General features: G+C 41.2%; 1 long non-coding RNA gene across 1 annotated transcript in view; it reads left to right on the plus strand.

The window, feature by feature from the left end:
- LOC146493239 (uncharacterized) overlaps positions 1-20,453 on the plus strand; it is a 59,976-nt gene extending 39,523 nt beyond the window's left edge. Inside the window, exons 3-4 of the long non-coding RNA XR_014871986.1 lie at positions 16,422-16,470; positions 17,183-20,453. This is a non-coding gene — a long non-coding RNA (uncharacterized LOC146493239). The remainder of the gene's footprint in view (positions 1-16,421; positions 16,471-17,182) is intronic.
- Positions 20,454-24,449: the final 3,996 nt, after the last annotated feature.

A 24,449-nucleotide genomic window follows, 5' to 3' on the forward strand; every position in this document is an offset into this window, starting at 1 on the left:
GCACAGAACAAGGGCTGCCGCTGCTTAATATAATGACACATGTAATCTTTATTCAACTTGCACCCTTGAGGCGTACCGACAAGGAAACAGCTAACCCTTTAGCCCACAGCTAAAGCTAAATAAACTGACACGCTATTGACACAGGTGGGAGCCCATAAAAACATGTTTGCATGTAATTATGAGCGCATATGTTGGTATTAATGATGCACTAACATGGAAGTCGTGTTTCCTGCGTTGCATGTATGTGTGTGTGAACTGTGTAAAGTGATTTCAAACTGCACAAGGTATTCCTGCATGACATGTCATTTGCTGCTGCAGCTACATTTATCTTTATTAGTAGGCAAATAAACTACACAGTGCCAAACACAGTATAGTTTTTCTGTAAGTGTGAAAGACTTATTGACAGCAGAAGATGACTTTTTAAAGCAAATCTCAGGGTTGCCCTTACAGTATGAGAGAAGAAATATAGGCAGCGCTTCACAGGGAATAAAGAATTTATTAAAGGGTTTTATTAATCAGTTTGTTGGTAAAATTAGTTGGTGAATCTCTGAATGGGAAAAGTTGTTACTTCTTCATTAATGATAAATGGATTTTGGACCATTTCTTGGAGGAAAAAAACACACAAAAGAGAAATGAAGAACAAAAAGAAACACAAGATAGTATAAAAAAAACCCCCAATAAAGTACGATTAAAGAGTCCGATGAAAAGTACACAGTGAGACTATTCCCTCACTGCTTTCATAGGCAGCCAGGTGCTGCAAATCAAATGGACTTGAATAATTGATCAAGTGCACAGTAAGAGTGAGCAAATCTACAGAAGCAGAGGGTTTGTAAGTCAGGTATGTATTAACACAATGCTAAAATGTTCCCAGGAGTAGAAGAGCAAATAAGGGGCACATTGTGCAATGCTCAGATAAACTGAAAAAATCCCAAGAACTACACGTCAGACTCAGATTAGCATGTCAAATGTTGAAGTTCATAACAGTATAACTGGAAAAAGACTGCTTGGCAGGAGATTTCCTTCTGTCTTTCTAAAAATGTGCAAAGATTTGAACGAGTTACAAAACTTGAAACGTTGACGTTGACATTTATTGGACAGAAAAAGAGACCAAAGTAAAAATATTTAGTGAAAACCAAACACAGGACATCAGCACAAACACCTCATACCAACTGTCAAGAGTGGTGGTGGAAGGGTGATCATTTGGGCTTGCCCTGCACCCACAGGATCTGAGGACCTCTGTATGCCAAAGTATAACTGAGTCAAATGTGAAGCTTGGCACACATTGGGTTATACAGCTGCACCAAATCTCCAACAGAATGGCTGAAAAATAAAAATAAATCAAGGTGTCGCAAGATCTCAGTCAAAGTTCAGACCTCAAACTGTGCAGTGAGGAAGCTGTGTTTAAACAAATGCCGGCAAACCTCAATGAACTGAAGCAACAGTGTAAAGAAGAGTGTGCTGCAGCAATCTGAGAGACTGATAAGGTCTTAGAGAAAATGATTACTTCAGGGTATTTCTGCTAAAGGTGGTTCTAAAAGCTAGTTAATCATGGGGTGTACTTAGTTTTTCATAGTCCTGTGAAAATGCAACTTCAGTTTCGAATAATAAACTGCCCTAAAATAGATAAAGTGCAGGAAGGTGCAAAGCAGACACTAAAATTACTTAGCAAGAGGAAAAAAAGTGAAGAGAAAATCTCCAGCGTCAAAATAGAGAGAGCATTTTCCGCTGTTTTCTGTTCATGCACACGCATGCACTCATACACAGACAGTAGTTCAGGGATGAAGAGCTGCCACAGAATGCAGATGAGAGCTTCCTCCGCAGAGACGAGCGCCTGGTGAAACTGTCAAGTGCAGCAAAGCATCTGCCTGAGCATTCCTGCGGTTTAACACGACGCTTTGAAAATAAGGAGCCAGGCCAAGTCCCCAGAAACATCCCCCCGCCCTGATCCATCCCACACCACACCACACCCCTGTATGCAAAGCAAACATCATAGGCAAAACCACAGAAAGGACTAAGCCCCATTATGCACAATCCCGTGTGGAGAGGAAGCACACGGCATACACTGAAATGTGTACACCAAAGATTGTTTTTTTAGGTACAAGCATTCACGTCCTGGACTGAACGATTTTCACATTTCATGTTGAGCTGTACCGCCGTAGTAGTTTCAGCGGGGTGTGTCTTCTCATTAACAGAACAATGTCACAAAGTCAAACATGCATTAAAAGTAATTTACAGCATCTCACTCTCTCACACGCGAGTACACACGAGGACAGTGTAGTGACACCTCAGCTGACTGCCAGCTGTGTGACCAGCCGGCATAGACGAAAGATCTGACAGCTGCGGAGCAAAGAAGCCCACACAATAGTAAATAAATCAAATGCAGCCTTAAAATGAGTTTTTCACTGGTGCGGTAAAATAAAATCCATGCGCTCAATTGTAAGATGATCAGAAAATAAACTGTGTGATGGAGAACTGAAATTATTCACAGGGCTGACAAATGAAGAAAACTTTTTGCTTTCACATCACAACAGCAGGCGTTATTCTAACTGAAACTGGCGGCCGCTGTCCACCAGATTAGGTGGGCAGTTCAGATCCATGTTTGTGTTTCTGATGCATCTGTTGAAACTGAGAGCAACATTTGTCCCAGCTGCACGTTGGCGGTTTCTAAAGATGCTTTGATGTGAATTTTTTAATCTGTCAAATTTCTCTCAATGATTTTCAACTTGGCAGCACCATTAACGCCCATCTGCTCTACACAGGGAAAAAAAAAAAATCAGCACAGAAAAAAGATGCACAAGACACGAGTATTTGTGAATGTGCCTCTTTGTGCGTGCAGAAGTGTGTGCTGCGTGCGGCTTTATGAGCATACGTGTGTGTGTCAGCGTGTGAGGGCCTTGCTTGTGTGTGAATGGGCATTTGGGGTCAGGCGACCATTTAACCACAAAAGGCCTCCAGTGGAACGGAGAGCGCGAGCACATGACCGGCCCTGAAGAATTTTATGAGTTTATATGTGCATGGTGTGTGTGTGTGTTTGTGTGCGTGTGTAACTCTGAAACTCGTGCAAAACTTTTCTGTGACACTATTCAATCTTCGAAACCAACCGACCAACAAAGAAGAAACATGTTTGTGATGTTCAAATCACGAGGCAAATTCAGCTGATTTGAATTGACTCAACACATGTGGCTGCAAGATGTGTAAGACCAAATCAGTGGAAGCTCAAATAAAGAACACTTGTGTATTATTTCAGTAGCTGACAGGATGTGACATTTTTTGCAAAGTATTTGTTATCAATAAGATCCATAATTGCAGACGATAGACTTCTTTACTGCAAACTGTGGCACCCTCGTGATTGTATGAGTGCTATTTCGGTATCAGCACACACAGTGCTGTGCAAAAAGCTATGAATTTTGTTGCATTTCTTTATATTTTGCTAGAAAAAAATGGATAATAGGTGCACTAGTTCATTAGAAATGTGCAAAGATACATAGAAATACAGCATATAAGACAAAAACAGAGTTTGTACAATTCACACTTGCTTGACCACTATTATTCTTAAACACAGTATGCTTTTACTGCGCTGGGAGTGTGTTTGGGATCATTTTCATGCTGAAAAATGAAGCTGTTGCCAATCAGATGCTTTCCAGATCGTATTGCATGGTGGATCAAAATATGATGTGCTTGTCTGTGTCCATAATTCCCAAACTTTTGGCAAGATTCCCAACAACACAGGCTGAAAATCAAATACAAACCATAAACCAAGTTTTCAGCTAATAGCTTGTTGTGGCAACAAATTATGGGTTTCTGTGACAAGCTGCTTGTAACAAAGTGCCTAAAAAAAGAATGTCCAAAGAAAAACTTTTAAAGACCTTTGAAAGAAAGCCTGAAAATCTAATGATCAAACACACTTAATCAAAACAAAGTCTGGCTCCTTGGAAACAACCGATAATGAAATGAGGGGTGGCTCAATACTTTTGCACAGTGCTATATGGCATGAAAAGCATACATTTATTGAGAAGCAAGAATTAAATGTGCACGAAGGATGTTAAAGTGATCTGTTCTACTCATTTCCACCTCCATATTTTCATCCTTGAAGCTCATCTCCTTTAAGGCCGTGCTTTAAGACAGGTTTCTTCTTATTGGCTGTCCCAGCCAACAGAACAGCAGGTGGATGTGGCTTCTACACTCACAGCCTGACCAGTTATAAACATCCAAGAGTAGAAAGAAAGCATTTTTAACTTGGCAAATTTAGCAGCACATATGTGCTTTTTTCTGCTGACCTCAGCCACGGTCTCATGGAAAAAACACGCTGAGAGATATGACGTCTAAAGCTGATCACAGTTTAGTCTGGAAGAAACCTGAGTGATGTGCCGCTTCTGTCACTGAATGCAGTGATTTCTCTGTGTAAATCCTTTTCTCTCCTCTATGTCTACGACACAATCTCAAAAACACACACATAAAAGCTAATGCCGGGTATTAAAACCCAATCCGGGCCAACTGTGCCACTCAGAACCAGACAGCCTCCATCAAAGGCAGCATGCCCACGCCGCTGAGAAGCCACTGTATTGCCTGCTGCAGGGGTTGGCATGGAGGTTGAAATGTCACATACAAGTCCTTCTCTGCCAAAGCCAGTGACAAAAATGGGTTTAGCCTGACAAAAGAGGTGTGATATCCTCTGTGCTGCTCTGCTGCCAATCTAACAGTAAGAGAATAATTGACTGAAAAATGGAAATGTTCGCTGGAACAATCTGCTGGATAAATTTGGTGCAAATTAATCTGCTTTCCTCTCAGCGCGCTTGTTGAATTATCTTCCAATGTTAGGTGCACGCCGGCTTCTGTTCTGGTCAGACACTGGTATTCTAATTTGATTTAACGGTATTACATATTTAGGAGCTGCTGCATGCCTGCTTTAGGAGATTTCAAGCTTGCTTGCACCTTTGGATTAGCGGCATTATATTTACATTACAGAGACGTTAGATTTCCTTATATGACTTTCAGGGGCAGCGATAAAAAGCCGTTTCAGAAAATGCATGCTGCTATCCTGAAATCAATCGGCTGATTTCCATTTTTGGGGCGGGTACGCAGCCTGTCCAATATTTATTCAGGTCAGGCCATTGTCTTTTCTTGCGTGCCGCAAAATCATTTGAAGTTGAAATGTGCTTTCACAGTATAGCCAACAAAGCTCAGGTGTGTTGTGTTTTCTCTCCGTCTGCTCAGCCGTTACACAAACACGCCGTCATGGCATTGTTTAAAAGTTTTAGGCTGGCTAATTGTTGTGTTTGGCCAGCTTCTGCGGTTACGAACAGGCAGTTGACAGGTTCTGTTTTAATTTTCCGCAAAATCTAAACAACATAAAGTGTCAGAGACAAATAACTTCCCCCTGAGCTGGCAAAGCACAAAAGCTGCATTGGAGAAAAGAGGAGAGGAGGGGGAGGGGGAGAATAGCCAGCACTTGTGTGTGCGTACGCTTGGGTCCTGAGTCTAATCCTCTGCCGGATCCTGGGCTACATAATGGAGGTGTTTGGTCTCCCAAGGCCAGAGGCAACGTCCACCTTAATCAGAGGTTGTTGAGTGCAGAGCTGAGGTCAAAGGTTGTCATCTGGATAGTTTTAGTTTTTGGGAATGTCCCCTGCAGCGCTGATTGAGGTCATGAAGTGTGGCCTCAAAAACCTGTGACCCCTAAACCCGTCTGCAGCTTTCTGACGGATGGCGTAGAGTTTCCACGCACAGACGAAAAGACTTTTGACAAGTGGCCAGCTCACAATGAAAACCTGTGTGCATGACCTGCTTTTCTTTTGCTTTAATGAATAAAGATGCACCGCGGCATTTGTTTTAGCTGTCCTAATTAAGAAAAGATCTCCGAGTGTTAGCGAACACACTCTGAATGACAAAGTTTGGCAACACGTGTTTCCTACACAGGAGTTTCGAACAATAACTGACCATCGCCGGCCTGAATCCTCTGTTTGCGCGAGTCAGTGACTGATTGAGCCTCGGTGTCCCTTTATCCAATATAATTTTATGTGCTCCCACTGTGTTAATAACATGAAGTTTATGGACTGTGCTCTGTAATTAAATAATACAGGATGACTTTGAGGGGAACACAGTGGATTTTCTTTTTTCATGCGCTCTGCACCGCAGCCCTCTCGTGGCTCTAATGGGATACAGATGGCGGCCAGAGGTTGGCCGACAGGCGGTCGGCACCACAGACTGAGACCAGCGGGGAGTGTCTTGAAACTTGTTCACCACATTGCTGTGCCCCACATGTCATGGCTGTGGCCATTGAGCGTGTGTGTTCGGGACAAAGAGACAAGAAAAGGGACCTCTCTGTTAAACACCTGAATAAAAAACACGTGTTTCATTACCCACCTGATCTCTTAGCTTTCTTTGGTTTTGCAGATTTGTAATGGGTTAAACTCTGTTTTTCTATCCATATAATGACTGTTTTCTCTTAATAAATGGAACTCTAGTCTTCACCAGGCTCTCCAATTTCACTCAACCTCCATGGCCCGAGGCAAGGCTAGACCATTAAAATATATTGCCACAGAGGAATCTGTTGGGTGGAAGGCATTAAATACAAAACAACTTGACAGTAAAAGAGCCAATTTATCTTGAATCCAGACTGTCTTCAGCAGCAGAACATTCCCTAATTGTTAACCTATAACTCAGACGTTATTCTGAGATTAGCCAGACTGTGAACACTGCGGTAACATTTTGGCGAATGCCAAATAAGCAACACATGCCAGAATGTGCCACACTGAGCCTACTCAGAAGTTTTACATTTTTAACATAATTTTTGTTAGTACAATTCATCCAGATTTTGGGTGATTTCAGGAAAGCAGCAGTATCGCTATCAGCTTGAAATGCTGAAGCACTCTGTGGTACAGTGAAAGGCATAAACAGGACATAAAATAATATGGTTTGCTGTAATATGAACCCAGGGGTTAAAGTGGGTGAGGTAACCTTGGATCAGGTGTAGTAGTGCAGTGTGGGGAAACGAATAATTTCTATTGTGAGCTCTAGCACATTTTTCTTTGTGTGCAGGCTGTGATCAGCTGACATGTGGTTCTGTTACTTCAATATGCGCTGCTCTTTGTGGATGCAGCCAGCTGTATTCAAAAAGATATAAGCAGATGTTGCATGAGCTGTATGATTTCCAACCCCTATGCACTATGAAACTAGCTTAAAAGATGGTGAACGAGTCAAATAAGCATCATCACCTGAAATATAAATTTATGTTTTCTGGCCTTGATGTAACCTAACACTGACCACAAACACCGCAGCCCACTCTGCATAATACATCACTAGAAACGTCACCCTGATGCTGCAAACGGACGAGTGAAGCCTTCACTAAATCTTGACTGAACTGCCTGATGTTGTCACTGAGACTTCGAATAACACAAAACTAGTATTGGTCAATTTGTTTTGCTTTTATCTTTGCCCATCTCTCAGAAACAGTTTGTGTTTTTCTTCATATTCACGGGCCTGTTCGTAAAGTGTCATCCGGAAAAGCTTTACTCCTCTTCTGTAGTGCTGACTAGACGCCGAAGCAACGCAGCCGTAACGTTATTGACATTTGCAACATGAACGCGTCACAGGGACGAGATGAAAAACGGGATATGTTGAAGGTGTAAGCAGGTTCATGAGACGCCATTATTTTCTTATTACCGAGCAAGTACCTCCATGCTGTTACCGGGAGCAACGCCAGGCTGCAACACACGTAAAATGAACTCATTCGACAGTAATTTGGATTAGATTTAATTGCTCATTAATTAAAGGTGCCGGAACGCCGTTCCAGATCGTTCCAGCCCAATCTAACCTCTGATTGGATCATTTAAAACAAGGGTTTGTGTGGAACCGACATTATTGGCTGTCTTTCCTCTAATTTGATCTCTTTCTTTTCAAAATCAGGAATATCAAATTAGTGTCCAGATAAGCCAATAAGTGTTATGTCGTAAAGTTAATTCCCCTTGCTGACTTGACTGTGTGTTGTGAAGGGCTCACGGTAGGATAGCAATGAGTTTGGATCAGTGGGAGGGGTGAAAAGCCTTTTGATTTATCATACAAATCCTCCTCCGAATGCTCCAGAGAACTGATGGGATGTGACGTTTCAAAAGATCTGTGGGTCACGGAGCCTTTGAACTTTGACCCTTGAACCGTGGCTCTTCACAAAGGCTGAAAGACAAAGGGAGCGAGCAAAAGTTGCACGTTTTCCGCAGCAGAGTGTGAAAATAACGACATGCAAGAAATCTGATATTTTGGGAATGAAGGAAAAAAGCTTCAAGTCGGACTCACACTTTGACGATATTAAAGTGTCACACAAAATATATGCATTAAAAGAAAGGATCCCATTAAGAAAATGGCACGCACGTCAATTATGCAGGTTCGGTCTTCTGAATATATAAACAGGAGAAAATGAGAGCGTGCAGGACAACTTGAGAAATCCATTGAGAGTTGTCAGCCCTCCTGTTTGATTAGCCATTAGCCTGTGGTGATGGAAGTCACAGTCAGAGAGTCACTCCCTTTGATTACAGCAGAGAACACAGGGAAAAATACATCTCCCGAGCCAATACATGTCACTTCAGGGGGCTGATTTGGCTTGTTCCTTTACTCGCTCCCGTCCATGATGTAATCAGCGATGCAGACATTGTCTAAAACAAATAAAACAAAAAGAAAAAACCCAAACAAAACAGCGGCACATAATTATGACAGAGTCAAAACTTTCGAGGAAAAGGGTTGGGAAGTGTTGGCCACCACAACTGCTTTTTAAAGATTATCTGGGGAGCTGAAACTGACTGATAGGTTTACACACTGCGAGTAATTTCCATGCACAGAACACAACCAACATAAATCAAAAGTCACGAGCGTGAGAAAGGCGGACATGACCAAACAATGAAGTAGATGAGTTTTTTAAGGCCCACCTCTTCTAAAAGCAGAATGGCGATAACATTTTTATGACACCAAGCACTTTGTGTTGGCTCCATAAACTGTCCTGTCAAGTAAGCGCAACCCTTGCCAGCATAATGCTGCGTGCTTTCGATGTATTACTTGAGGCGACTTTTGAGGAACACAATGCTTGCTCCAAAGGCTCCAGCTTCAGTCGGCAGCGACAGAGTGCCCCTAGCCTGCTCGCGTGTCCTTGAACATGACAACAACTCCCAGCAAGCTCCGGGGTTGCTTCTCTGGGCTTTCTGCTTCCTGGATTCGAGCTCAGATCTCCAATTTTTCTGCGGGGCATCAGTATCAATGAAGTGAATGTCACAGAAAAACACCTTGTAGGGGAATTTGTGTTAATTTGATCAACGCATGCAAATAAGAAAATAGTCAGAGGCCTGTTAATGACGCATCAGATCTGACTTCACCTGAAGCCAGAACTGAGCTTCTCCTGTCCGAGATGGATGTTTTGAGATTTTTTTACTCCGTGAATTCAGCGCTGAACACAACAGCTGTCGGTTCATGCCCCCTGCTATTTTCTCTCCCACACACCCTTAATTTCTTTTTGGCGCCCCCTCCCCTTCTTTCATGCTTGACTTGCAGCAGCTTTTGTCCAGTGGCAGAGGAGCTCATCAGTGAAGGGGGAGTTGGTGTTGTTGGGGCCCTGTGGCTGGTCTGTGTCGGGGCATTTCTGTGCTGGAAGAGGTTTCCTACAGCCTACAACCTCCTTCAGATGTTCACTCAACACTTGAGCAACATGCCCTTTTCATTAAAAAAAAAAGAAAGAAGAAAAGAAAAAACGGGGGCTGCCAGTTACAACATCTGTTAATGAACCAATGTGGCATTTTCCTTCCTCCCTTGGGCTTTACTTGCTCCTCATCTAACTCCCTCTCTCTCTTGTTTATGTACGAGTATTCACTTCCTGAGCGGATCTCGCACACAGTTAGAGACCAAGAATGGATGCTGAACCATTGGTTTGATTCTGGCCCATTCACCTTTAATGGTTCCTAAAAGTAACCTGGTTTTGGATGCCACTAAGTTCACTTCTTCCAGGTTTAATTCTGCAAAAACTGCTACACTTCACTCTGAGGGTTTTTAAATATCTGAAAACTTTTGTTTCCAGAAACAAAATATCATTGTAAAAGAAATCCACCCATTCTGGATTTCTTTTTTAAAATAGAAAGTATCATCACATTAAGAAATAAATAACAGCATCCTAAATGGACATCGGGTGACTTAGAGATAAATTTAAACCATTTATACAGTTTGTCACTTTATGCATTTACAGCAGATCTGATAGAGATCTCAACAAAGCAAAGGGAACGCAATCAAGAAGCGTTTCAGATGGACTGAAATCTAAATGCAGATCTCACTGCCAGTGCTGCTTTGAGACAGCCACAACTAATTTTTTTTTTTAAAGGCACGAGGTCTCGTGCCTTTTACACACATACACTGCAGCCCTTATCTGTTCTCAGCATCATCTAACTAATGTGCATGCGAGAGCACAAACTTCCAGACAAATTAGCTATTATTGAACCTCACAGCTCCGGAATATTAAGCCCATGTGATGTGTGACTGGCTGAGCTCACTGGTCCCTTGCTTAAACTACACACAGAGACCACTTTGGAGCTGAGATATTGCTCGATGGACGCTGCACGTCAGACAGAATAGCTGTGGAAAATGTGCCAACATGGATCTCCTGTAAAGGATCCAAAGCTGATGTGCGAAAATGACCTTATTCTCCAGAATGGGTCAAGCTTTAGAAACTTTAGAAAGCACAGCTCAGCTGTTTCTTTCATCAGACTCTCCATGGTCCCCATGTAATTCTAGCTTTCGCATAAAGCCACTCCTAAAATTCGTAAAGGAGTAAAAGCCTTAAAAATCACTGGCCGAGAAGAATTCCCTGTAACTGAGTAAAGTGAAATAGAAAAACATCTAAAAGAAAAAAAAAGAATAGATGTCTTTGAATACATTTGAATAGAGAAGCTGTTGAAAGGAAATAAATAGAAAGAAATTGTTAAGTGCAAATTGGATAGAGGGAGGGCCCAGACAAAGGAAATAGCTGGGGGGTGGGTTGCGTTTGTTGGCCTGCTTGTATTGGGGAGTGTAAGAGTCAAATGAGATTGTAAAAATGCCAGTCTTAACAGGCAGCAGCAGGATGTGCTATTAAATGAGAGCAGCCAGGTACACACATGCAAAGCAGCGCGTGCACAGATGTACTAGTGCGCACTGGAAACGCAGATTGCATGCAAATGGGTCGAGATATCATCCTTGCTAATCAGACTTCTCTCGCCCCGAATCCCACAACAGGCCGGCCACGTGCTTCGTCCCCACAGCATTGTGGCTAATTCTGCCATTGACAGCCGGTGCTGCGCATTAATCCATTACTAGATGCTGGAAATTGATTAGTGTGCAGAAGACTCTCCCATTGGTAATGAAGTCAAAGCCCAATCAGCTAATTTTAAAGCATATGACATACTGTCTGGGAGTGTAAGTATATCGATATTGGCTTTCACAAATAAACAGGAGGATGGCTGTTTATTTGTGTGTGACATGGTGGCGGTTAAAAAAAAATCTGTTTTTTCTTTCCTCTCTTCTTTTATTTCCCTCCAACACAGACCTGTCTGTCCATCTCCAGCATTTTAAGCCAATCAGCCATTTTAAACCAGTGTGGAGCACACATGCTTAATGAGCTCACGGGGGACGTGACATGACTGCGGCGACAAGCGCCCACCGCTCTCGCCCCCCCTAAAAAATCAGCATCCAGCTGCTAGCGTCTAATTGTCAAGTAAGTGGCAAATCATTGTAATATGGCAGACAGTGGGGAATCTGGAATTTTACAGAGAAACACACACACACACACACACACACACACACACACACACACACACACACACACACAGAAACACACAAACAGACACAGTCTCTATAAATGAAATCAGCTCTTAAAAAAAAGTAGCGGCAGAAAAAACATAAGCCTCTGTTACCTTGATGGGTTTTGTCTAAGATTTGCCCCTTCAAATAAAGGTATGAGATGATTTTTTTGTTAACAAAAACCCCAAAACAAACTCTGAATGCCGTCCCGCTTCCACATAAAAAAAACACACAATAAAAATTGTTTATTCATTTTTTGACCCAACTCGAGAGCTTAGCTGACTTTACACCACTGCACTAGTTTCATCGCCCGCCTTTTATTAAAGCACTATGTTTGGCTGAATGCAGGCTACTGGTTGCCATAGCGACACAGTCATAATTTATCATAACCAAGTGGCTAATATGCCTATAAGCACCCTGTGATCTTTGACCCCGCACTCACTGGCTGAAATGCTTAATATTCCTATTTCATTGTCTGGTAATTCTTCTCCCCACCCCCCCACCCCTTCACTCACTCTCATTCACCAGCTCTCGTTAAACGCATGTAATTGCCTAATTCAACATGCATTAGAAATGTAGTGTTTAAGTAATCATCGCAGATAAGATTGGGATAACATTTCAATTACCTTGCCGGTGCGTTATCTTTCCAGCAGTGTACATAACAATTAAATAATCAGAGCAGCTTGACAGCCACAGCTGGTATGTATACAATGAATGTAATCGCTTTTAATAAAACTTATATGGTGTGCAGTGGCTTTTTTGTAAAGTGAGTGGAGCTTGAACTGTGCATGAGAATCCTATGCTGCAATCAGAGGTGCAAATGCAAGGAAGGAGAAAAAAAGCACGCTGATAGGTGGTTTGCATGATTGTGTGAAATTGCTGACAAGTACCAGACACTCAAAAGTTAAAACAGAGGAAAAAAAAAACTAAAAAATCGTACTTAAACAAAGCAAGTCAATCTGTTTGGCTGACATTTATAGAAAGAAACACTTTGCGCTGCTGGAGATGACTTTTCCAAAACTTCACAGAACTGAACGGAACTTCGCACGCAGCCGAAGCTGCACAGATGATGTGCAGAAATGGCTCCAGATGTTTTCTGTTAGAGAATGGGGAGCCCTTAAATAAGCTCGGATAGCCACTTCAACACTTTCCCTTCCCAAGTTACATGCTTTTATCAAAATACACGTGAGGAATGTTGGTTAATAACTTCCTTACCAGCTCTTGTGGCTTTTTAGGTGAACGGCATCATGTATGTGCGTGCTGCTATAATAACCCTACATCTAATGGACCAGGTGCAAGTTTCCTCGTGCACAGAAAGGCGAGCCGTCGACAGCTGCGCTGAAACTGTATTGCGACAAGGCAACGATTGCCCCTTTACCCCTTATGTTCATACGCAGAGTGAGATTTCGAATGTTTTCCCCCTATGTGACTTAGATAGAAAGGTCACACAAGACAGAAGAACTATTACAGGAAGATTTAAAAAAAAAAAGGGGGGGGGGGGTTATCAAATGATAAAAGCCTGCACATGGTCTAAAATACTTGTGTTTGTCTGGCATGTGGGCTCCGACAGTTAAAGCCGGATATCCACTTTTACTTCAAAACTTGTTTTTCTGTGCCTGAGGCAGATAGCAATCTGAAACTGTTCAGATGCAACTTTGAAGTCACGGGGTTTGTGTGAGATTTGCGATCTTTCTGAAAAGTTCAGTCAAGTTGTCCTGTAGCGCGGCAGGCTCCATCATTGTGGTCTGAAGAGAGAGAGAGAGAAAAAAAGAAGAAATCTTCAAGAAAACAATGCTGAAAATAGACGCACACAAACTGAAATGGCAGGGGTGCAGACGAGGGGAAAAACACTAGTTTTACTGTTGCAGAATGGAGCCGATGAGGCCTTTCTACAAACGGGTAAAAAGCCAGCGAGCAGGGAAGTTGTGCTTCTTCCCTGTTCTATTTTTGGCTGTTGGAGAGAAAGCAAAACACACACACACACACACACACACACACACACACACACACACACACACACACACACACACACACATATACATACACATGACCACATATTCACAATTATACTCCAACACTTGTTCAGCATCTTATTTCCATGTTTATGGAAAAATACTAGGATTTCTCCCAAGTGGCAAGAGCACTGACAGAACATCAGCCAAAAACAAATAATACTTCATTAGCTGTTGTTTACAGGGAACAACAACAACAACAACAAAAGTCTTCATGAGGAGGAGGATCATTTAATGAACAAAACATACAAATGATGTTAAATAAGGAATCAGAGCAGGATATCCCAGAGATAAAACTGTGTAAATGTTTCTGGCCTCACTAGGAGTCATCTCAGTCCTGTTTTGCTACATTTTAATTTTAACGTTGTTGCATGGCTACATATAACTTTTACAAACAAGTCTTTACTTATACATTGATTATTATAGTTCAGCATAAATTTGCCAGAGTTACTTCATCATAAGTGAAAATAGACAGAGAGGCAGGTAGGAAAAACAGTCTGACTAAATTTTATTGGTTTATAATTAAATGCAGTGTTTTCGATAGTTTGTGTGTGGTCCAAAAACAAAAACCAAAAAAAAAAAAACTTTATAGAGGCACACAGCAGTTAGTGGGTTCGACCACATGCTTATATTTAGATCAGGGAAACCACAATACCTTGTTTCTCAACCGTCTTCTTTTCTCACATGCAGCATGGAAAAAAGTGCTCTCCGATCCACCTCACAGCTCTTCATCGTTCTCTGCCTCAGTCGCCACGTCTCTCTTTTTCCTTCTCACATATTCCATCTCTTTTATTCGCTCACCTTAATGCACTCTCACCTGAGTTTCTTTGTTCTGCGTCTTACATCTGTCTTATTTTTGCCTCTAACTCACTTGGTTTTCAATTGTTTCTCTCATCTGTTTTTTCTTATTTCCTTCACAAGCTGTCTTCATCCACCCCCCAGGTCCTCATACTCGCTCCATCTTGCTGGGCTTTGCCCGACCAATATTGTTCCTCTTCATCTGCAGCTGTGTCTGAATTGAACTGAGCACATCTGCCTCCGGAGAAGCTTTAAAAAAGGAGAGAAAAAAAAGAAAAAGGACAAAGTACAATACTCAGGAGTCCCTGCCCCTGAGGGTCCATCACAAACTAGACAGCAAGCACGAAGGGCCTTCGCCTTGCAACCCATTGTTCTCGATCCTGTTGGGGGGGAAGTGTGTGAGGAGAGCAGGGTAGCCATTGCAACCTAAAGCTGGTGCCTTTAAAAAAGACGGGCAAATTTGGCTTGTTTTACCTGTGTGAGGGTGACCAAACCGTGTTAGCCTCAAAAAAGCTCCACAAACAACTTTTCGTTCTTCTCGCTAACTTGTTTTTAGCAGTCAATTTGTCCTTGGCAATCTACGCCCACAGTGTATGCCTGAATGCAAATGAGCAATAAATACACCGCTCTTCTACACGATGACTTGAAGAAAAAAAAAAAAAAAGGAGACGAGAGATGGAGCGAGGGAGGCCTGGATGGGGGAGGGAGGGAGGAATGCACATCCAGTGATCCCATGATTTGCTCGCAGACAAGCCTTCTATAGCTCTTTTCAACGCGGGCACAATGAGCACTCTATCGAGGAGCTAACCAGCCATGTCAAGCCATTGCCCGTTTGATTAAAGGGCAAGAAAGAGGGGCTTTATCTGTTAATGACTAGGGGGAGAACAAAACTTATTCTGTTTTCGATTGGTATGGCTGGGAAGAGGACTTTGTTGTGCAGATTTTTCTAGTCATGCATAGGAAGAAAATATCAATGTTTGACCCAGTGTTTGGACGGATGGAGACTTTGGCTTATCCAGGCAAAGGTCAGTGAGCCTCACAAACAGTCAATATCAGATAGCAAGATGCATACAGGCATTCAGGCTTAAAGAAACAAGCTAGGCCAGACACAATACTACTATAAACATATACACAAATATGCATACACAGCCACCCACTCCCTCTTTAAGATATTTAACTGTCAGTAATAAAAACGTGGACACACCTTTGATGATGCTATCAAATGGTACTCCAGACATGATTCTGATCACCATTCCTCCTCATCTCCTGTTTATGTGGCAGTGATTTGCCCATGTCCAGGTCTGTGGCCATTTAAAAAAACCATCTGCTCTAAAAATAGACTACACCGCCACCACCTCTGGATGGCAACAGATCAGCTAGATGTTACCAAATCCTTCAAATTAGTTCAGCCAAATTGTTTAGCTGCAGTCATTTCATTTTGGACACTTTATCAAGAGGAGACCAAGTAAGTGTAATAGTCATATTTCCTTTAATTTGCTTAATTTGCATCAACAGTGAGTTGAAGATAAGAAAACAAACAAACGATCCTTAAAGACATTTTGAATCTTGACCTTGGTGCACATTAACATAACCTGCTTTCCTTAACAAATAGCTCATTCCTGTTGGGAAGAACTGAGAAGGATAAGACTGCTGGGACAAAAAGCCAGGCATACATGGATTCTAAATGTGAGGAAAAGAGAAGTCAAATTTAATGAATGTCCACATTAAATGATTAACTAATATATTTGTGCTGCTGAATCAGTTGTTCCTCTCTCTGATTCTTATATAATCTCGTTGCTGGTTTTAAAGTGCAGGTTAAGAAGTCCAGAAGAAGTTCAGTGAGCACACGAACAGAAAGGTTAGGACTGCATTTTCTCCTCAAGAAAAAAAGTGTGTTCTCCCAGCCTGAAATTCATGCTTGACTACAGACCTGATGTTAAATAAACTGCAGTCATCTTTCTCATGTTTGCACGCGCTGTCAGGACAAGCTGGGACTGGGCGAAAAAGCAAGATATACAATCCTGCACTGTCATGCTGCATAATGAATTCATGCATGATATACAGAGACTGAGAGACCAGCAGCTGTAAGAGTCATGTTGCACTTAACCACATGTAAAATGCAACATGTAACAGATGTTTTGATGTACATAAATTTACGTGACTTAAATTTAAAAAAAAAACAGACTTCAGTAAAACTAGGGTGTGTACGTGGAGAAGACGTTGTGTGACAGTGTTCACAACATTTGGTAATCAAATAAGATACCAGTGAAGTGTGGGTTAAAAAACAAAGACGTGTCTTTAATTCTTTCACTGCAGTGATGTGTTTGAAATAGTCTGACCACACTTCTATTCCACGTGGAAACAGCATCACTATCCATCATCTCAGGTTCAGTGTTCATGGAATGTTACATGTAGCTGGCTGTTGGTACATCTTTGTTTGGACTCTTACATGATGTGTCAACATTGAACATGTCTCATGTTAGCTCAATCATTTTGTTGTCCATTTTCTGAAAGCCAACAACTCTCTCTGTCTGTGCTTTAAATCTCATAGCTGTTATTGTGCCTTTTAGAATCTCATTTGTCCGGCCCATCTCCATCCCATCTCTGCCTCATCCTGGCCAGATGGAGATCCTCATCCACATCTCCAACTGATTCATCCCTGCCACCATTGACATCTAGGTTCCAGGGGTCCTGTAATACTTCCTACCATTGTTGGACACAGCTCTGCTATGCAGCCTCATCAGTCTAATCGTCTTTTTTAAGTAATAAATCATGTTCAATTTCTTTAAATGAACTCTCTTTATTGAAACAACCTTTCCACTAAGATGTGATTAGGCAGGAAAGCACAGGTTAGGTAGGTAAGTTAGCCAACCAGATGTAACTACACTGCATTAGTTTCTATCCAACCACTTTCTTATAAGCAGTTAAGAAACTGGTTGGATGGACATTCATGCAGGATGTCCTGAATTCCCAGGGCAGCCTATCCCTGCTGACATGGATTAATCATGCATGAAACTGCTGATGTTTATTTCCTAACACTAAAGAAAATACTTCTAAATGTTGTTTAGCGGACTCTTTTGGTCAAGTCTCAACTACACAGACCTAGAGGAAGGTTGGCGACCATCTGGTAACCACCGGCCACAAGAGAAAATGTGTAGTCCCCAAAAAGGTGGTGAGTAGCTGATGGAGGTTGCTGGCAGTCATGCAGTGAAAATGGTCACAAAGGGGTATACGACCCAGTGGCAAAAAACCTCCTTATGATTGCCTTAGTTGCTCGTAGATTACTAGCTAGTAGCACACACTATTGACGCTTAAAGTAAAAGCTGGACCTCACCGCTGCAACGTGTTTTAAAATCACAACTTTTGCTTTGAAGGTGAAAGATCTCCATCTCTGGTTTGCGTTGCACTTTTCACTGTTTTGCTATCACTTTGAGAGTACTTAGCAAATGTTTGTGACTGAGTACTAGCAAGCTAACTTTAGCTAATCTTGCTAACTGCTATCACTGTAGCAGAGCCAAAGAGAAGCAGTGATGTGGGGTACTCAGGAAAGACCGTAAATGTAACATCCTATGGATTTTGCTGCCAAATTTCATATGTGTCCTTATAAATCAGTTCACATGCTGATGAAGGGAGACTAGTAAGTATGTTACTCTTTTTTTTTTTTGTTAGTTATGGTACGATCAGTTAACACATTGTCAATTAAAAAAGAAGGGTTACATAGCACTTTTAAACAAGTAGCATTTACCTTAAACACCTGTGTTTAAGCATTTACACATCCGATTAACCTCGAGGAGTGGTTTACATATTAATCACAATCCCCATGGCAGATAAAAAAAAGTCGGGTCATTTCAGCCAGTTTGTTTTTTTATGTTTTTTTAATGATTTCTCCAGCAGTGGCAGTTCATGTAAGACCTAGTTTTTAAATTGCTCACATGGTTCTGATTCTGCTTTATATAATTGTTAGATGACATTTTGCCTCCCACTTTCCATGCAGAGTGCCTCCATTTTCCACCAGAGACCTGAATCGTTATCTGTATTTGTATCTGTATTTAAGGAGTTATTAATTGCAAGCTCTCTGATCCTAACGGGAGTCTTAATTAGAGGCTCATTAAAGACAGGTGCACTTTAAAGGTCAAACACTTAGATGGTTGACATGAGTTGTTAGACAAATACCCACTATGTAGCCTGCTGCAGGTATCTAATTGGAGGGATCAAGCTCTTGGCCATTGCTAATTAAATCCATGTCAGTTTGATTAAAATAATGTTTCACAAACATTTGTTCTTCATACCTTTCCCTCTTTTCTTCTACTATGCGTGGGTAAGGTGTTTACAGTAAGCAGACTGCATGCCTAGATCCAGACATATGAATCCAGGTAATCAGAGTAAGCAGGCTGCATTGTTTGGACAACTTACAGTGTGAACAAACTCCTGACAAAGATGGTTTTAATACTGATTACATACACATAGATTTTTCCAAAACAAACCTTAAGAGCTCTGAGATTTAGATGTGTTGCTGACTTATCTGTGCTGCATGTTAAAAAAAGCACTCATAAAACGCAGAGCCCTTTGCTCTGCAGTAAGATGGCAGAGCCAGTCCCCTTTTTCATTTGTCATTTAATAAAATGCCATCTCCTCAGTGCACAACTCACCAGTCACTGACCTTCAGCCCTCAGACTACTCTTCCAGACAATTTGCTGTGCTTCTGCATAAATCTCCCCAAATAGTAAAAATATTTATTTAATCTGTGTATGCATATCAGACTTTTAGCATACTACTTCACAGTTTCATGAAAATAAATTTGTAAGGAACTTGTTGGAGTTAAAAATTAGGTGATGATATTATGTGATTCTTTCTTTGTAATGTTGTGTTTTGCTTATCTGTTGTCTGGGTGAGGCTGGATGATTTATCTACTGCAGACTGTAGCAACACTATTTGCCTCCTTTTGTCTATTCTGCTCATGGAGCTTCCAGACTTTTTAATCTATGAGAGACTGGATGAGACGTGAGCGTAGCCATTTATTTCATTGCTTTAATGGCCAGTCATGGAAAGATAGACAAAAGTGAAGCCACTGATATATCAGTGCACCAGGATGATGGCAGCCTTTGGGTCTTGCGGGTTCCTTGATGGGACCTCCTCAGTGGTGCTCGATGAATGATTTGGAGGCAGGTCATTGCATTGAACTCTTGGTTCTGTAAGTTGAGCTGTTTTTGTGCAGTTTATGCATACTACTGAGGAGCACTGACCTGAGGGTATTTAAAAGTAGAATGGGAGGCAGAACCTTCAGCTTTCGAGCCTCTCTTCTGTGAAACAAATTCCCATTTTGGGTTTACAAGACAGACGCCCTGTTTACTTTTAAAATTGGGCTTAAAACTTTCTTTTTTGATCAAGCTTATAGTTGTGGCTGGATCATGTGACCCTGAGTATACCTTTAGTTATGCTGGAATAGACTTAGGCGTCCGATGATGCACTGGGTGTTTCTTCTTCACTCACCTCTTTTCACTCTCTATGTGTTTATACACCACTCTTGATTTAATCATTAGTTATTATTAATCTCTGGCCCTCTTCCACAGTGTGTCTTTTTTTCCCCCGTCTCCCTCTCCTCAGCCCCAACCAATCAGGGCAGGTTGCTGCTCTCTGTTCTTGTTAAAAGGGAGTTTTTCCTTCCCACTGTTGCCAAGTGCTTGCTCGTAGGGAGTCATCTAATAGTTGGGGTTTTCTCTGTATTATTGTAGGGTCTTTACCTAAAGCATCTTGAGGTGACTGTTATTGTGATTTGACATTAAATAAACATAATTTGACTGAACTAAGTGTTTAGGCTGCTGCTGGCATAAAATGTGTATCCTTGCATGGGTCAATGCACACCCATACAAAGAGATTATTGCATTGCAATAAGATGTTCTTTATTATTTATTTTTTAAGGTTAACAGTGTAGAAATTTGGAAGGCAGCAAAAAATTTGCTCATAGGGCTGAACAGACCATTTTCTGTAAGGCTAATGCAAAGGCCAGAATTTGAATCTGCCCTGAGGCAATTTACTAAATGTCTCCCCACTGGTCTTTTCCCCAGCTTTCCTGTCTTCTCTCCACTTTGATATCAAAATAAAGGTCCATAAGATATATTTTTTTTTAAAAAGTAAAAGTTCTCATTAGATTATCACATGATATCATGCCATGATATCACTGACAGGATGCATCAAACAAAAGGTATTTGTTCAGTGCACGCTCACAAAGCCGTCTTTGTGCATGTTAACGGCATCAAAGTCACGCTTAGGATAACAGTTTCCTTTAGTTTATGTATCGGTGAGTGGCATGTCAAGGGAGTCTTAAAAACAAAGGCGCTTTCCAAAAACGGCTGCTGGCAATCAGGCTGCTGTGATAGCCATAGCAGATGTATAAACACTCCTCGGGCATCCTACTGAGTGCTAAATGTTACGAAGAAGTTGCACTGGTGGGTGAGTAACGATACAAGATCTGAACATACAAAGCATGCAGTTAAAGTCATGTTTGCAAGCTTGGGAAGTGAGGAATATATTAGATGATCATTAGGGAAACTGCGATTTTTCTCTGAACGGTAATTAAAACACAGTCCTGATTTCAATGCAAGCAACCAAAACAAGTTTGAATGGAAATGCTTTAAATCACACAATGAAAAATAGCACATTAGCTAAGGGAGAAGTGCTGCAACTGAGATTATGTATCTTCTTGAATTGCTAATTATTTTGCATGATTATGTAGTTTGTTGCCCACTTATTATGAAAATAAAGTGCCTTTGCTTAAATCCGTAATGATCTCCAATCTCTCATTATTAATCAAACATGTGCTGCAGTCAACATCTCCTAAATTATCAGGAGGTGTTTAAAACCCTGCCAGCACTTACTCTTTGCCAGGAGATGATACATTATAGCTATTTGCATTGCACTGACTCACATTAGGTATTAAACGATTAGTTACTTGTTAACTTTTTTCACTCATCACTTTACTACTTTTTTGTTTTTTAACAACTTCATTTCACTCACTTCAGTTTTTATTCATAGTTGTTTTGACTTGTATCCCCCCAGATACCAATGCTTACAGGTGTTAAAAAAAATTCCTTTTTTTAAAAAATTCCCAGCAAAGAGTTTAATTTTTTGTTTTTAAAAACATTTCATGAATCTTAATTGCTCACCTAATAGGCTTCAGTGTATTCACTCTTGGTATAGCTGAAAAAGAGCTTACTTTTCTCTATGTTATGGCTGAGTGGTTTCAGAGGGCCATGTGGTTCTGCAGCCCCTGGTTAGTGGGTGTATCTCTTTGAATGAAGCCACAGGGTGCTATATTTTACAAGCTGTGCCACTGGAGAAAGTTTTTTGTGAGGAACAGGCAAACCATTTGCATCTGAAACAGCCTTGCCCTGCCCCTTTCTCTGCCTCTCTCCCTGCCTCCATAGCCTTGGGCTAATGCTCTCTTTTCCGTCAGGAGGAGGCCTCTGCACCTGTGGATTATACACACGCACATATGCGCACACATGCACACACAGTCGTGCACACGCACAGTCGTGCACACACTCCTGGGTCCAGCTGTGGGCTGGAGTGGACTGCACTGATTTAGCTAAGCTAGCAGCCGAGGCTTCATAGGCCTAATGATGCGCGACAGGCCATCTGTGAGCCTCTGCCTCTGTAGAGAGGACATAGAGGAAAGCAACTTCTATCCCACTTCATGTAAGGTAGCCTTGCTAATGAGGGCATCAAAATGTAGTGGTTACAGACCTATCTTTGCTAAATTAATTTTATTGCTATCTTGTCAGAATTTTGACCCAGCTAGACTGGCTTATATTTACACTACTCTGCAAAAGTCTTAAACTAAACCAGGCTTTCTTGTGAGTTTTTCTAATATAATCTTAAGCAATAGTTCTCCAGGCTTTCTGAAGGTCTTTCAAGGTTTTCCTTTGGACATTGGCGGCTTTTTCATTCCTTGTACCCGGCCATTTTTAGAGGAATGCTTTGTTGTCTGTGTTAACAGGAACTAACATTGACCTATGAATGAATTAAGCATAAAAAAGGCACCTTATTCAAGAGATGAACCAGTCTACACATAACAGACAACTTGGCAAAGAACCAATAATAAATTGTAAATTTGGTCTAAATTGTCATCAGCATGTATTGAGGAGGTCAAAAAGGCTTTAAGTTAGTGGTGTTCGCTATCTTGTCAAAATTGATGGAATTATGAAGACAGAAAAGTGACATCAGATTTGGATCCACCATGTAATACCATCTAGAAAGCATCTGATTGTAAACAACTTCATTTTTCAGCATGACAATGATCCCAAACACTCAGTGCAGTCACTCAGAGCCCAGACCTCAACATTATTGAAGCAGTGTGGGATCATCAACATAAGGCAGAACAAAAGGTAGCAAACATCTAAAGAAGAGCTTTAGATGTTGGTTCTGTTTTTGCCTTACACACTGTATTCATATCTGTGTAAATATATATGTCAATAAATGATGTACCTGTTTCTCATTTTCTTAAGGAAATACAAAGAAATGAGGCCTGGCTCAAGGCTTTTGCATGGTACTTTTTCCTGTCATTGTTAGCTCCCATTGTTGGCATGTAGAGAATTTAAATAGACACCTGTCTCCTCTGCTACACATGGAGTTGTCACTACCTTCCCTCCACCTGTCAGTGAGTAACTTCACATGCGAGGTAAAAAGCCTGAAGGACGCTCAGCTTCCAGTCTGCTTGGTATGGATGTCTGAACAACTCTGTAAGTCGGTCGCTCAGGAGCTCTACTTTCCTCTTTACTGCATTTGCTGTACTGAAAATGTATTTCCTACATCTAAATGTGTCTATATGACACTATAGTGAATAAATTTAATACACTGGTGACTCAAACTGAAGCTGTTATTATTGGTTTTTGTGTTTGCCACTGTCGCTTAGGCATAAACTCAGAAAGACAATAATAATGTACAAACTGAGAAGACATTTATTAAACTACCTCAGACTGTATTTTCCCACCATTTTTCAGCCTTTTCTTCCCCCTTCTGACTTTTCCTTCTCTAAGGGTTATTCTATATCGACTAAAGAAATAAGAGAGTATAATAAAAAGAACCACAGTTTGTTAATTTTAAATCACATCAAAGTAGGTTTCAAAACAGCTGCAACACAATTTGATATAATTTTCTCATTAGACTCTTCCTTTCACTACCATTACCTCATAAACTGGTGACAAAACAGTGATATGAATATAAATGTCAGAGCTATATTTGATTAGTAGTTAAAAAAAAAACATATATTCTCCCTTTTTGTTGACATTTTGGGCAACCTAACTCTGGCACAGTAGGCCCTGCCCAGATTTATGAGGATTACTATAACACAAGCTCTCCCGTGTATTCTGTCAAAAAGACAGCATTAATTTAAATGAAAAGCGTTCGTCCTATTTCTCACTGACAGTAATGTAATTCGGGGGGGGGGGGGGGGGGGGGGGGGGCACCTCAGTGAGCCAGTTGTCCCAGTGCCAGGCAGCATGGCACTTGGGGCACTTAACCATTTAGGGCATTGGCATGGCACTTGGACAAGGCCTCTCATCTATACATCTTGGCATTTGCTACAGATGGTTGAAGCCAAAACACAGAAGCAGGCTTCTGAAGATGGTGCTTCTACTCCAATCCATTTAAGGAGATTTTTCAGAGCTTTCATCCACAAAAGTGGCAACAGAAACTCCATCTTTGGTCTCCAAATGAAACCCTGAAGTTTTGGGTTGTTTTTTTTTTTTTTTTTACTTATATGCAAATTAAATTAAAGTCATTAAAAATGTACTCTTTCATTTGTTTTCCCCTAAGAATTGGTGCCTTTTATTCCGGTCT

Source organism: Neolamprologus multifasciatus, chromosome 22, assembly GCF_963576455.1.
Source record: "Neolamprologus multifasciatus chromosome 22, fNeoMul1.2, whole genome shotgun sequence".
Taxonomy (NCBI): Eukaryota; Metazoa; Chordata; class Actinopteri; order Cichliformes; family Cichlidae; genus Neolamprologus; species Neolamprologus multifasciatus.